This window comes from Stegodyphus dumicola, chromosome 12 (assembly GCF_044657685.1).
Source record: "Stegodyphus dumicola isolate Sdum_Otavi_A_Nest chromosome 12, ASM4465768v1".
Classification (NCBI taxonomy): domain Eukaryota; kingdom Metazoa; phylum Arthropoda; class Arachnida; order Araneae; family Eresidae; genus Stegodyphus; species Stegodyphus dumicola.
In genome coordinates this window covers 42,948,508-42,961,692 of record NC_140779.1, presented here as the reverse complement: position 1 = coordinate 42,961,692, position 13,185 = coordinate 42,948,508, and the positions used below count along the sequence as shown (strand labels likewise).

At 37.4% G+C, this 13,185-nt stretch overlaps 1 protein-coding gene across 2 annotated transcripts in view; it reads right to left on the bottom strand.

Annotated features, from left to right (window-relative positions):
- The window catches only part of Spt5 (Transcription elongation factor subunit Spt5), a 134,880-nt gene that overhangs the window by 118,787 nt on the left and 2,908 nt on the right, over positions 1–13,185 (bottom strand). The window contains exon 2 of one of the 2 annotated variants that reach the window (XM_085827664.1): positions 10,082–10,110. The exons of the other annotated variant lie outside the window; for it this stretch is intronic. The gene's annotated coding sequence lies outside the window, so the exon portion shown is untranslated. The remainder of the gene's footprint in view (positions 1–10,081; positions 10,111–13,185) is intronic. 2 annotated transcript variants of the gene reach the window in all.

Genomic DNA, 13,185 nt, shown 5'->3' with positions numbered 1-13,185 from the left:
CGATGCCAAACGGAATATTCTCGCTGGTAACCTTTTACGCCTCATTTTCAAAACAAGTCGCAGCTTTTTCTTATCAGATTGATTGTTTCTTTCAATACTGGCATATAATTACATAGAATTTTTATCAGATAGTTCAGTTTTATGTCTAAAGCTATTTTCGGTAATTAGGTCAATTAGGATGCAATCACAGCGCTTACCCGAAGCCGAAAATATAGAAAAGAAAAGTCAAGGGTTAAATTCATCAATTCTAATGAGAATGCATTAGTGAAGTAAAGCTCTGCAGTTTTACATAATTTCTGAGTAAGCTATTCGTACGCATTGAAATATTTCTTGCATTTAAACTTGTGTTCCAAATTAAGATTTAACTTGAAATTAATGTAGATAATTACGGAGAGCATTAGATTTTTGTAGAGTAGTTTACGTGAGATGAGATCGCTTGGAGTCACGTGATATGAACCGGCGAATTAGGATGTTGAACCATGAAAGCATAGTAAATTCTTAAATTAATGTCTTTTTACAAATTTATTGTCTTTATTTATTGGCTTTTTATAAAATTTTAAGCGATATTAAAATGTTTACGCCTTCAAAAAAAGAATTCTTAGAACTAACATTTTTTTAATATTTTTTATGTGTGTACTGTATGTTGTCACCAATAAAGTCTGCTTGGCGAGATTTGCGCCGGCAAAACGGAAAAGTACCCAAATTACATTTGGTAATAAAAGCCAGTCTCTTTTAAATAATAAAATAAATTACAATTGACCTCTTTTCTGATTAAACGGTCGAGAGGCAAGTCACAGCTATTAAAATATTTCTGGCGAAGCGTATTAAAACATGGACACTCAATTAAAATATGACGAACAGATAAACAAACATTACAATTAAAACAAACAGGCTCATTTTCAGTTTTAAGAAGATATTTATGTGTCACTCTAGTATGACCAATTCTGAGTCAAAAGAACTTCCTCCTTATGATTTAAAGCAAAATCCCAGTGCTCAATTCTAGACTTGACATTTCTCAACTTGTTGTGATGCTGAACGTCCCAAATTTCCTGCCATTTTCTTCGGACCTTTCCCTTGATGACACAGCAGATATCTCTAAAAGGTATAAGGCGGCTGGACAGTTCAACAGCAGATTTTGCTGCGATATCTGCAAGCTCATTTCCCTTTATTCCAACATGTCCAGGAATCCAGCAGTACAGGACTTCATATCCTCGAATCGTTAAGTTTATATGAATTTTTAGAACATCCACTACCACAGGATTCTGAGTGTTGGGAAAAGCTTTCAAAGACTTCAGAGCACTATACGAGTCTGTATAAACTATGAACTTGTGGCAGAGCTTTGAGATGTACAAAAGAGCATAATATATTGCAGTTAGTTCAGATGTTAGGACTGAGAAAGCATGGTGCAGGCATCTGCCCTCTATATAATCCTCAAATACAAATGCCATCCCGACATGATCTTTTGACTTTGATCCATCTGTATATATCGGATAATAACTGCTATATATGTGCTTGTGTTCAGCGAAGAGTTGTCTGTAAACGATCTCGTTAGTGCTTGCCTTTGCATGATGTTTGAAAACATGAAGAAGCTGAATCCGTGAATTTTCCCAAGGTGGAATTTCAAAATTCTGTACTGCTTGGGGGGGCATTATCAGAGATGGAATGTTCCTCAATGACAGGGCGAACTCTTAAAGGAAAGGTAGGAATGCAGGATGGACGTGCTTCAAATAAAGTGGTACACACATTATCAAGTAAGCACAGCTTATTAGGATGTTCAGGTTGAGATAGCATATTAAAATATTGCAAAAGGGACAATTGCTCACGCCTCAGATAAAGTGATGGTTCGTTAGAGTCAACATATAGGCTCTGGACAGGAGAAGTCATGAAAGCTCCTGAACAAATCCGCAGAGCTTGATGGTGAACAGGATCCAGTTTTAACAATACTGATGACCGAGCAGATCCGTAAACCACTGAGCCATAATCCAGTCTAGAGAGGACACGCGCTCTGTAAATGCGAAGCATGGAGCAACACTCTGCACCCCAGGAGGTGTTCGCCAATACTTTTAAAATATTTAGTGTTTTTAAGCACTTCTTTCTCAGGTTTAAAATATGAGAAAGGAAAGTCAATTTTTGGTCGAACGTTACTCCTAAAAATTTTACTTCAGACGCAACTGGAATAATTGTACCATTCAGATATAACTCAGGCTCAGGATGCAAACCTCGCTTCCTACAAAAGTGAACACACACAGTTTTCTATTTGGAAAAAGTAAATTCTTGTTTGTTTGACCATTCTTGGATCTTATTCAGAGCCATCTGCAATTGCCTCTCTATGTATCTCATGTCTGCCCCTCGACAGCTAATCTGTAAATCATCGACATATAGAGATCCCAAGATGGTGGGAGGAAGTTCTTTTAATACAGAGTTTATTTTTAAACTAAACAGGGTTACACTAAGCACACAGCCTTGAGGCACATCCTCTTGTTGTTCAAAAACATCTGACAAAACAGAGCCAATTCTTACTTGAAAAGTTCTAGTATTCAAGAAATTCTCAATGAAAATTGGTAGGTTGCTGCACAAGCCACTCTCATGAAGATCACGAAGTATACATATCTCCATGCCTTATCATAAGCTTTCTCAATGTCGAAGAATACCGAGACAAGGTGGCTTCTTCTTACAAATGCTTTTTGAATGGATGTCTCCAAGAGGAGCATGTTATCTACGGTTGTTCTCCCCTTTCGAAAACCACTTTGATAAGGCGATATAATATTATTCTTTTCCAGGAAGTAGACTAGGCAGCTGTTTACCATTTTTTCGAACAGCTTGCATACGCAACTCGTAAGGGCAATTGGCCGATAGTTGGAAGGATTCCTTGAATCTTTTCCTGGCTTAGCAATAGGAATTACAACAGCTCTCCTCTATGCACTGGGAAAAGTATGCTCCTTCCACACTCTATTGTAAAGAATGAGAAGGGCATTCGGTGACTTATAGGACAGATGCTTTAGCATTTCATAATTTATGCCATCAAAACACGGAGAAGACCTATGTGTCTGCAACAAAGCTCTCTTTAATTCCAGCATAGTAAATGCTCTATTGTAAGGCTCAGATTTGGAAGAGTTGAATGCGATGGGATTTATTTCAGAGTGCTGCTTGATAGAGAGAAATGCAGATGAATAGTTTCTGCTGGAAGAAACAGCAGCAAATGTCTCACCAATAGTATTTGCAATTTCTTCTATGGAGCTAATCAATCGGCCATCTTTTTGCAAAAAGGAAAGTGAGTGGTCTTTATATATTCCGCATGCTTTTCGAACTCTTTCCCAAACCCGCTTACTAGGCGTAGAGGATGTTATTGACGACACATATGAAATCCAAGAATTCCTTTGGCTCTGCCTTCTTACTTTTCGTGCATTTGCTTTGGCTCTTTTAAATGCTATGAGGTTTCGCAGAGTAGGATATCTACGAAAAATACCCCATGCTTTTTTCTGTTTTTTCAGTGCTTCATGACAGTCGCGATTCCACCATGGTTTCGAATATTTAAGTATTTTTCCTGATGTTTTAGGAATGGAAAGCATAGCTGCCTCAATAATAGTATTAGTAACAGCATCAACAGCATCATCGATATGCACATCTTCTACCATTTCATCTGTGAGCTCTGCAATGGAAGAGAAGAGTTCCCAGTCTGCCCTATCTAGTATAAACCAAGGGAGACTAGACATGGGGTTTGCTCCTCTTCGTGCAAGAGACACAAAAATGGGATAACGATCGCTGTTGTAGAGATTACTTCCGACACTAAAATTGCAAAATGGCAACAGAGATGGTGAACAGATGGCAAAGTCGAGAGCGTGAAATGTCCTTGAAAGTTCATGAAAGTAAGTATCCTGCCCATTATTCAGGAGACAAAGGCTATGATCTTCGATCATTCGCTCAATTTGTCTTCCTCGGCAATTTGTATCTTTACTACCCCAGAGCGAGCTATAGCCATTAAAATCTCCTATTATGATGAAAGACTCAGGCAGCTGCTCTAAAAGATCATTTAAATCTTGCTGATCAATGTGCTCATTACGAGGCAAATAAAGAGAAACGACTGAAATTACAATATGAAAATTTACTTGTACAGCGACAACTTGGAGAGAAGTCGTCAAAGGAAAGGAATTTGAGGGATAATCCAGTGAGGTGAGGAGACATACACCTCCACTGGCATGCTCACCTGCAAGGTTATCCTTCCTGATGAGAGAAAACCTCCAAACTTTTGCATGTTGATCTGGTTTCAGATTTGTCTCTTGTATTGCCAAGCACACAGGATGATAAGCATTGATCATAGTTTTGATGTCAAGCAAATTTCGGTGGAAAACGCGCCAGTTCCATGAGACGAGGATGACCATTATGACTGGTGTTTGTTCTTTCTGTGTTCCTTTTTAGTTTTGGGAGGAAGTAGATGCTCAGGAACTTCCATTCCCTCCTCCACTTTCATACCGTCTGAATCTAGAGATTCAGAATTCATGTCACCTACAGATCAACTTCTATTTTTGGAGGCACAGTTTTTGGTTTGCTCAAGATTGTTGTTTCTTTATTTTGTATGATATGGGTTGGATTTTCCTTTTTCTTGCTTGCAGGCTGCTGGGTTTTATTTGGTGGAGTCTGTGTACTTATGGAAGTTTGAGTGGCTATAGAGCGTGTTGATTTAACGGCGCCGGCATATGATTTGTTTGATTGAGGCTGTGTCCTTTGAACTTGTCTTCTGGCTTCGGCATATGAAATGTTTCTAGGAACTTTTATGGTCTGAACTTCCTTTTCTAATTTCCATTTTGGACAGGAACGGGAAAATACTGGACGGTTGCCCTTGCAATTAATACACAGTGCTGCAGCGGTGCAATTATCGCTATCGTGGTCAACTGACGAGCATCGAGCGCACATCAGGATCCTTCGACAGGACATTTTGGAATGGCCAAAACGCTGGCACCGGAAGCATCGCATGGGGTTTGGAATATAAGGTCTTATGGGGAAATTTAAATATCCAGCCTTAATATTCTTCAGCAGATCAGGCGAATTGAAGGTCAGGATCACTTGTTTGGTGTCAATCAACTGACCTTCCTTACACATCTTGATCCACTTGGCAGCACAAACCTTTTGATCAGCTAGCTCGGAGAAAAACTCTTCTTCTAAAACACACAGAAGGTCGATTTCCAAGATCACGCCTCTACATAAATTAAGTGTTTTGTGCGCTGACGCAGTGTTTTGTGCACTGACCTGTCCAAGTTTGGTTTGTCATAAAAGTGAAGCAGACTGGGTGGCCAAAAAGGTATCAATAAGCAGGTCTCCCGAACAGAGACGCCTTATGTTCCTTGGCTCACCTATGCAGAAATGAACGTATTTGTTTATCATTAAAGGAGACATGTTTTTAAATTCTTCAGAGGCACTGGTAACAACAAGAAAACGAGGACATTCAGTAGTTTCTTTGGCATTTGCATCGGTACGAATTTTCTTGCTCACAGATTTGTCAATGAGTTCAATATTTTTATTCGTGTCGTTTGATTCAGGTTTTTTTAAAATAAATAAGGAAGCCATGATTGAAAAATATAAGATTCGGCTCCGACGGCCCCGCCCACCACGGAACCCAACAAGGGAACACAGATTCCTGTGTTAAGGCTAGCCGGACCTATACGTAAACTGAAGCCCAACAGTCGGCTTTCCCGAAAGCAGGTACTCCCGAGAGCTTGACCCCAAGCCACTGACACAAGGACTAGTGACCAGCCGATTGACACCCGTGAGGACGACTAAGGTGCCTCCCGTTTAGCTGAAGCAGAGGCCAAAGCAGTGTGTTGGGGACAGTACCTCGCCCCTCAACTACCAGGACCCTACTTTCCAGTGACACTGGTCTCCACGCACGGCAAACACGTGGGCAGTTTTCTCGCCACTCGAAAACTAGAGACAAGGTCTGTTCCAGTCTCTCGTGACGAGCCCCAAACTCCGTAGAGAAAAACCACAAGGGAGAAGGGAAGGGAAAAAGTTTCAGCCAAGAGGAGAGGAGACGGAAAAGAGGAAAGATCACTGGGGCTCCAGGATCATGACACCCGTCTCACCAAGAAGATGATCCCCTGAAGGGCTAGGGTACCTCGGGATTGCCACACCCGTACTCGCAAAAGTGAGCTCCGAGGGGTTGAATCGAAGGGATGAAAGCCCTACGCCCTGCAGCTAATGCTTCAGATTCCATTGAAAATGGTGATTCATCACCCAAAATCCCAGATTTTGTTACTAGAGCTGGTCGATGTGTTAAAATTCCCAATGGACTTGATTTATAACTTTTGTTGCAATTTATAGGTATCCTACAAATTGCAAGGTGGGAGGTTGTTTGAGTAATACCAGCTACAACTCAACTCTGTTTAAGTTTTATGTTTTAAAAATAAGCTCGATCGTTTTTGTAAGAATAACTGCTTCTAAATTTTTTGGAAATATCTGCAATGTTTTTCATATTAAATCCATAGTTATTTTCGAATCCTTTAAAGACTAGTAAATGATGGAGTGTTTGACCTTGAATTTATCACCAATAAATTAAATACTGCGGACTTATTTACAAAAGCGGTGACTGCTGTTAATTTAAGAAAGCTTTGTTTAGATGTTTTCAGTGTTTAAAGACAATAAGTGTTTTTGTATAATAGAATTGAACTATGAACTTCTGTAATTCTGTGTAAGTTTTGTTTTTGTCTTTGCATGAGGAAAGGAGGGCCATTTGTTGGCTTTAAGTTTTCCTCATGCAAATTTTGATCGGAGGTCAATCAGCTGTAAGCTAATGTGGTTGCCGTGATTGGCCGATGACTTCAAGATCAACGGGTTGGCCGAGTATTATATGTACGCCGGTATCGGCGAATGTCTTGTTTATTACGAGTTAGTATAATGCTAGTTTTCTTTCACTCAATGATTTTAAATGTAAAGGCTACAGTGTTAGCTTATTTTATTTTAATTTATGAATTAAAGCATGAATTTTATTTTGATTAGTCTTAGCTTTATTGAAGGGAAGCAAAATATGCTTTGCCTTTATCGCCACTGCCAACAGTTTGTGCTATTCTTGGATTTTTTTTAAGGGAAAATAGGTGAACATGTACATGGACAAAGTCAAGTGAGTGCGCAATGCCATTTTTGTGCAATTCTCAGATTTTTTTTAAAGTGAAAATAGGTTGATGTGTACATGGATACTGAGTTTGTGCAATTCTTTGTGCTGTTATTTTGGCTTCGTGTAGTGGCGATTTTTGGCGCAAAAATCACCATTATGCAAGCCAAAATAGTCAAAGAATTGCACAAACTCAGTATCCATGTACTGCCAAAAATCGCCAAGTTTCGCCAAAGGGTACCCTAAAATACCGTATTTATGCGAATCTAATGCGCCATCGAATCTAATGCGCATCCCCATTTTAAAACATTAAATAATAAAAAAATTGTTTGTTGGCGAATGTAATGCGCATCAATGATATGAGGAATTTATTGAATCTTATTTTATACAACAATGGATTTGTATATAAACTATCAATTAATGGTATGATAATTTTATTTAAATTTAGATACCATATTTTATACAACATTGGATTTATACATAAAGTAGCAGAACATAGATTTAACCTATTAGTGGGCTATTGTCATGTGAAACAATCATTGTTAATTAGCACCGTATATAGTATTTTGTTATTAGTACCGTATATACAGTACCTATCGTAAAATATGAGCATGAAATAAATCGTAACATTTCTATCTAGCTAACAGTTTCTACAATCAGTGCTTAATAGTAAACGTCTTTATTCACTAATGTTTTCATCACTGGAATCCTCGCAGCTCTCTTCGTCAGAAGCAGATTCATTTCTTCTTTCCTCATCATCGTCATCCTCGGCGTTCCAGAGCACATCATCATCACTGCCATTCAATGAATTTGAAATGCAGCATTTCTTGAAAGATTTTACAATCAAAGATCTTCAAAGATCTACAAAGATCTTCCTTTGGGAGGGCCAGTGAATTTCTTTCTACTAGCTTTAGTTGCAAACAGTGCCAATTTCTGTTGCCGCCACAAGCGAACATTGCTCTCAGCTACGGTGAACTCTCTTCCTGCCTTTCTATTGCCATTTTTTTCAGCATAAAGAATTACTTTAAGTTTGAAAGTAGCGTCATATGACATTCTTCTCTGTTTGCCCTCCATTTCGTGACTACATACTCTGCAGTTTGTATCCTCTATGCAATAATGTGTCAACGATAAATGTAACGGTAAATGTAGTCGAGAAATTTGGTTGACGTCATCGGCGAACTTTGCACTCGAATCTAATGCGCACCCCAATTTTGAATACTACATTTGGCCAAAAACAATGCGCATTAGATTCGCGTAAATACGGTATACTTTTACCCAAAAATCTTCTTAACTTTCTGATTCATACATCATACCTAGAAATTTGTATGTTTTCCATGTAAATATGAATATATATGGAACAGATCATAATAGCAATTTTTGAAGTAAATTTGAAATACTAATTTGTATAGCTACATCATGTGTAAAATAAGAAGCCTAACCTAACTTGCCAATTCTTCTGGTAGTAAACAAACTGGCCAATGAATTAGAAACCGAAGATCACTATTTTATTGGACCCCCCCCCTTTTGCAAGAATAACTGCTCTAATTTGTTCGGGCATGAAGGTCTACCGCTGCCGTTGCGTGCTGTCCGCTTCACGCGGTGATTAATGAGACATCCTAAGCAGATTCCGAGAATATTCTACTGATATGCTTCTGGAGTGCATTTACATCCAGAGAATACCATGCATTGGCTATGCAGCTTTTTAGATCTTGTAAATTAGATGGAAGAGGAGAGTGCTGTCGGATGAGTCTTTCCACCACATTGCATACATTTTCTAAGAGGTTAAAATCTAAGCTATATGGTGGTCAGGGAAGGTGATGGAAGTCAGACTGATGTTCAGCAAACCAATTTTGAGCACTTCTGGAACGATGTATAGTTGCATTATCATCCATGAAGTACCCGTCACAATCAGAGTAAAATCTCAACACTGCAGAGTTACATTACATGCAATATTACATTGATCAGCCAGTATAGCTAGATATCTCATGGCTGTTTGTTTGCCCTCGAACACCAGAGCACCACTTCCATGCCAACAGAACATGCCCCATATCATGATACTCTCACTACACCCTTGCACATTGCGAGTAAAGCAAGATGGATTCACGGAGTTCTTTCCACATTCAGCGTCTTCCATCACTGCAAAATAAGGTGTAGAGTGATTCATCCGACTACATTCCGTTTCCAATCCTCAGGTGCCCTGTGTCTTCTTTCCCGACAGCACTGCAAACAAATTCTTGCAAATGCCATGCAGAAATGAGTGGTTTTCTCACACGCACCTGATCATGCTTTCCTATCATCTGCAAATGGTTCAAACTGAAATCTGTTAGGAAGAGCCTTGGTTGACAATCTGTGTCAGCTGAAGCACAGAGTCCCTGTTCTGCCACACAATTCGTCGGAGACAACACTGATCACTTCCTTGAAAAACTGCACTCGAACAGTAGTTACGTCTTCCAGAGGAGGACTGTGGGTTCGGATTCCAGTTTCTGAAAGTCTCTGATATGGCTGCTTTCGAGATCTGCCGTCTTCGAAATCAAGGTCCCCAATAAATGAGTACCAACAATAAGCCCTTTTTCAAATGGTGAAAGATCCATTGTTTTCCCATTTTACTTCATTCATTGCAAAAAGCACTCTTACAACCTTACTTATACTAGCATTCTCACCACGTGCAACTCGCATCATAAAAAAAAATTTGCATACTTCATCCCTAGCATGCATTCAAAGGTTTCTAAATTCAATGGCCAGTGTGTGTTGGCATTGGCAGTTTCCGGATATATCATTATCGTAATATTTTAAATTAAATAAAATATTCAAACATTTTAAAATTATATTAACAACAAAAAAATCTAAAAGCTTTCAGATTTTACATTACATTCACGGGTGCCCCCTTTTTTTTTTTTTTTTCATCTACACATACAGGCATGTTTTGAAAGCATTTGAGCTAATGCCCCTTTGCGCTAAAAATATTTAAAAATAGCTTACCTTTAGAATTTCCAAAAAGCAGACTCGAGCTGAAAATAAAAATATTTTAATCTGTACAGTGCCACTGCTCACTTTGAAATCGTTGATTTTCTTAATCGCAAATGCATTAAAGTTTAAAAAATATGAAACAGATAATAAAACTGATTCAAAATTAATGATTCGGGCCTCCAGATGCCCATATTCAGGTGGAGAACTATGTTATTCAAAACTTGATAACTGTAGGTATCATTGTTTTTTTACCATGCAAGAAACATATATACATTCGTGCATATTCTTCATTATTTAAATTCTTTAAGCGTAATACACGGCTATAATATTTGGTGGCCCCCAACAACTTGAAAAGCAATACAGCCATTAACAGTGATTCGATGCAAAATGCCGTTTCGAGAGTAATAACCCTTCTGGGTTAACATCCTTGGGGTAAAAATTTGTCATTTACGTTCTAAGAAATAGTGTCACAAAGAGAAGAAAATTGCAAAATTAGAATTCTATATCAAATCTTTGAACAGAACAGAAAAACGTGGACATTCATATACATAAATATGTACTGTAATTACAATAGTTATTAAAATAAAAGTCTACTGGTTACAACATACAGTGATGATAAAAATTACTATAATCTAGCTATTAATAAGCCACCAAATTGTTTCAAAGATAATGTTCTGCTTAACGAGCAGATTTTTAACTATTAAAAAAAGCATTCATTGAGTAATCAAATGTCAGGTTTGTTCGACTTTACCATCGGATTTATAATATATATAACATTTTCTTTACATTAATTCTTGCAATCTGAGTAACTGATGACATCTATCTTCAGGAACAGTATGAAACATAGTGTTATTTAAGAGGCAGATGGCTATTTAAGAGTTAAGTTTGGCACATTCTGAAAAACGTACAACACATCCAAAGAAACCAAACACCTCCTTTCCAAATTACCTCGATTAGTTGAACCTAATTTACTATTAACACTTCCTTCAAAACAGCCGGATATAATCCTGCTAGTTAAATGAGAATTTATCCGCTTCTCCCCCCCCCATCTGTGTTTGGCGACATTACCTTAGTGAAATTCGAAGGTTTCTTTTTTCACATGTCACTTCCATTCATAATCCTTCAGGCAAGCTACATCATCATTTTTGGAAGCATTCCTTTTGTTATATTCCAAATTTCAGCAGTTTTTATAAACAAACCATGGTATTTACCCTAATTTTAAAATATGGGCTTGTGGAATTTGGCAGTAAAAATACACAACTTTGAAGCAAAATCTCTGAAGGAAACAATGAGAAGATGTGAATGGTAGGTAGTCGTTTTTACTGGAGTTTGTGCGAAGCCAAGTCTTTGCAGTTCTCTCATGTCTTTTTAAGGGAAAATAAATTAATGTGTACATGGAGAAAGGGATAGCGTAAAAAATTTCTGGAAGATTTGGAGAACATAAGTATTTTTAATGCATCATGTTATCTTTAATTAATAATTAAAATTTGTATTGGTTGATCTTCACAATATGGTAACTGGTAGTTTGGCGACATTTTGGAGGCGATAAAGGTTACTACCTGGGACTTTGGTAATAATGTGAGCAGTACTCAGTTCCGATTACGCATTATTTTGTGTGAGGAAAATGAGAGATCATGGGATATGTCATGTGATATTAATGGACGAATTATGGTTCTTTAATTGGAAAAAGGGGGAATTTGGACAAATATCTGTGGCTGTATATTATTTTGTATTAAGCTTCATTGTGTGTTGTGTGAAGTAGGGTTGAATAATTTTGGGATTGTATGGCGCTGTCTAAAGTGAATTCGAAATTTTTAATACGCTTGTGTGATAATTCAAAAGAATTGGTTGAATGGTGCATGAGTGTAGGTTTAATTGCGGATAAGTATGAATGTCCAAAATGTGGGAATGAAATGAGATTGTGTGAAAGGAAGGATATTACTGATAAGTTTGAATGGCGGTGCAAGAAATCTGGTGAAAATGGACATTTTGTGAAACGGAGTGTAAGGAAGGGTACGTGGTTTGCTGAAAGTCGTTTGAGTATGGGTGAGATTTTACTGATTTCTTATTATTGGGTGAATAGATTGCCAGTTGACTATTGGATTTCGGATTTAGAAATTAGCAGTAGGACTGCAGCTGATTGGAATTCTTTTTGTAGGGAAGTGTGCGTGGAATTTTGCAAAAATGATATGGGTATGCTTGGTGGTATGAATGTTATTGTGGAAATTGATGAGAGTAAGTTTCGGAAGCGGAAGTATCAGAGAGGTAGGAGAGTGGAAGGAAAATGGTTGTTTGGTGGGATTGAAAGGGGTAGTAATAAATGTTTTTTTAAGGTTGTGCGAGATAGAAGTAAAGATTGTTTATTGAATTTTATAAAGGAATATATTCTACCGGGTACTATAATTATTTCAGATTGCTGGAAATCATATGAATGTTTGGAAGATGAAGGTTTTAAGCATCTTGCTGTGAACCACAAATATTATTTTAAAGATCCGGAAACAGGTGCACATACCAACACAATAGAGGGCACGTGGAGTGGTATAAAAAGCGCCATTCCGAGGCATTGTGATAAGGAGAATTTTGCTTTTTATTTAGCGGAGGAAGTGTGGAGGAAAAATTCGGAAAAAAAATCGTTCAATAATTTTATTGAATCCATAATAAAAGTGTATCCACCATGTAAGCAAGATTCTGAAGAAGATTAGGTAAGTTAGTATTTTTAATTATTTGAGGATATTATTTTTATGCATTGTTCTAAATGTAAGGTGGAAGTAAAGGAATTTGGTATTATTGGGAAAATTGTTATTAGCAATGATTTAGTTTAAAGTAATTAGGATTGGAAGGTAATTTTTATTAATTTAATGTATGTGCTCATTTATATTTTAAGTAGTGTTTTTGAATTTAATTATATTTTAATTAAATGATAGTTATTTTGTGAATTTTATATTTGTAGGAATTTGGTATACGTTTTAGTTGAAGTAAACGTGCATGGAAATAATTTAAAAATCTGACACTAAGTATTTGTAATGGTTGCGGTATGAATTCGTTGGTGACGTGTATAATGTAATAGATGATTTGGAGGTAAAAGTTTTTGGATATTTTATTTATTTTATATGTGG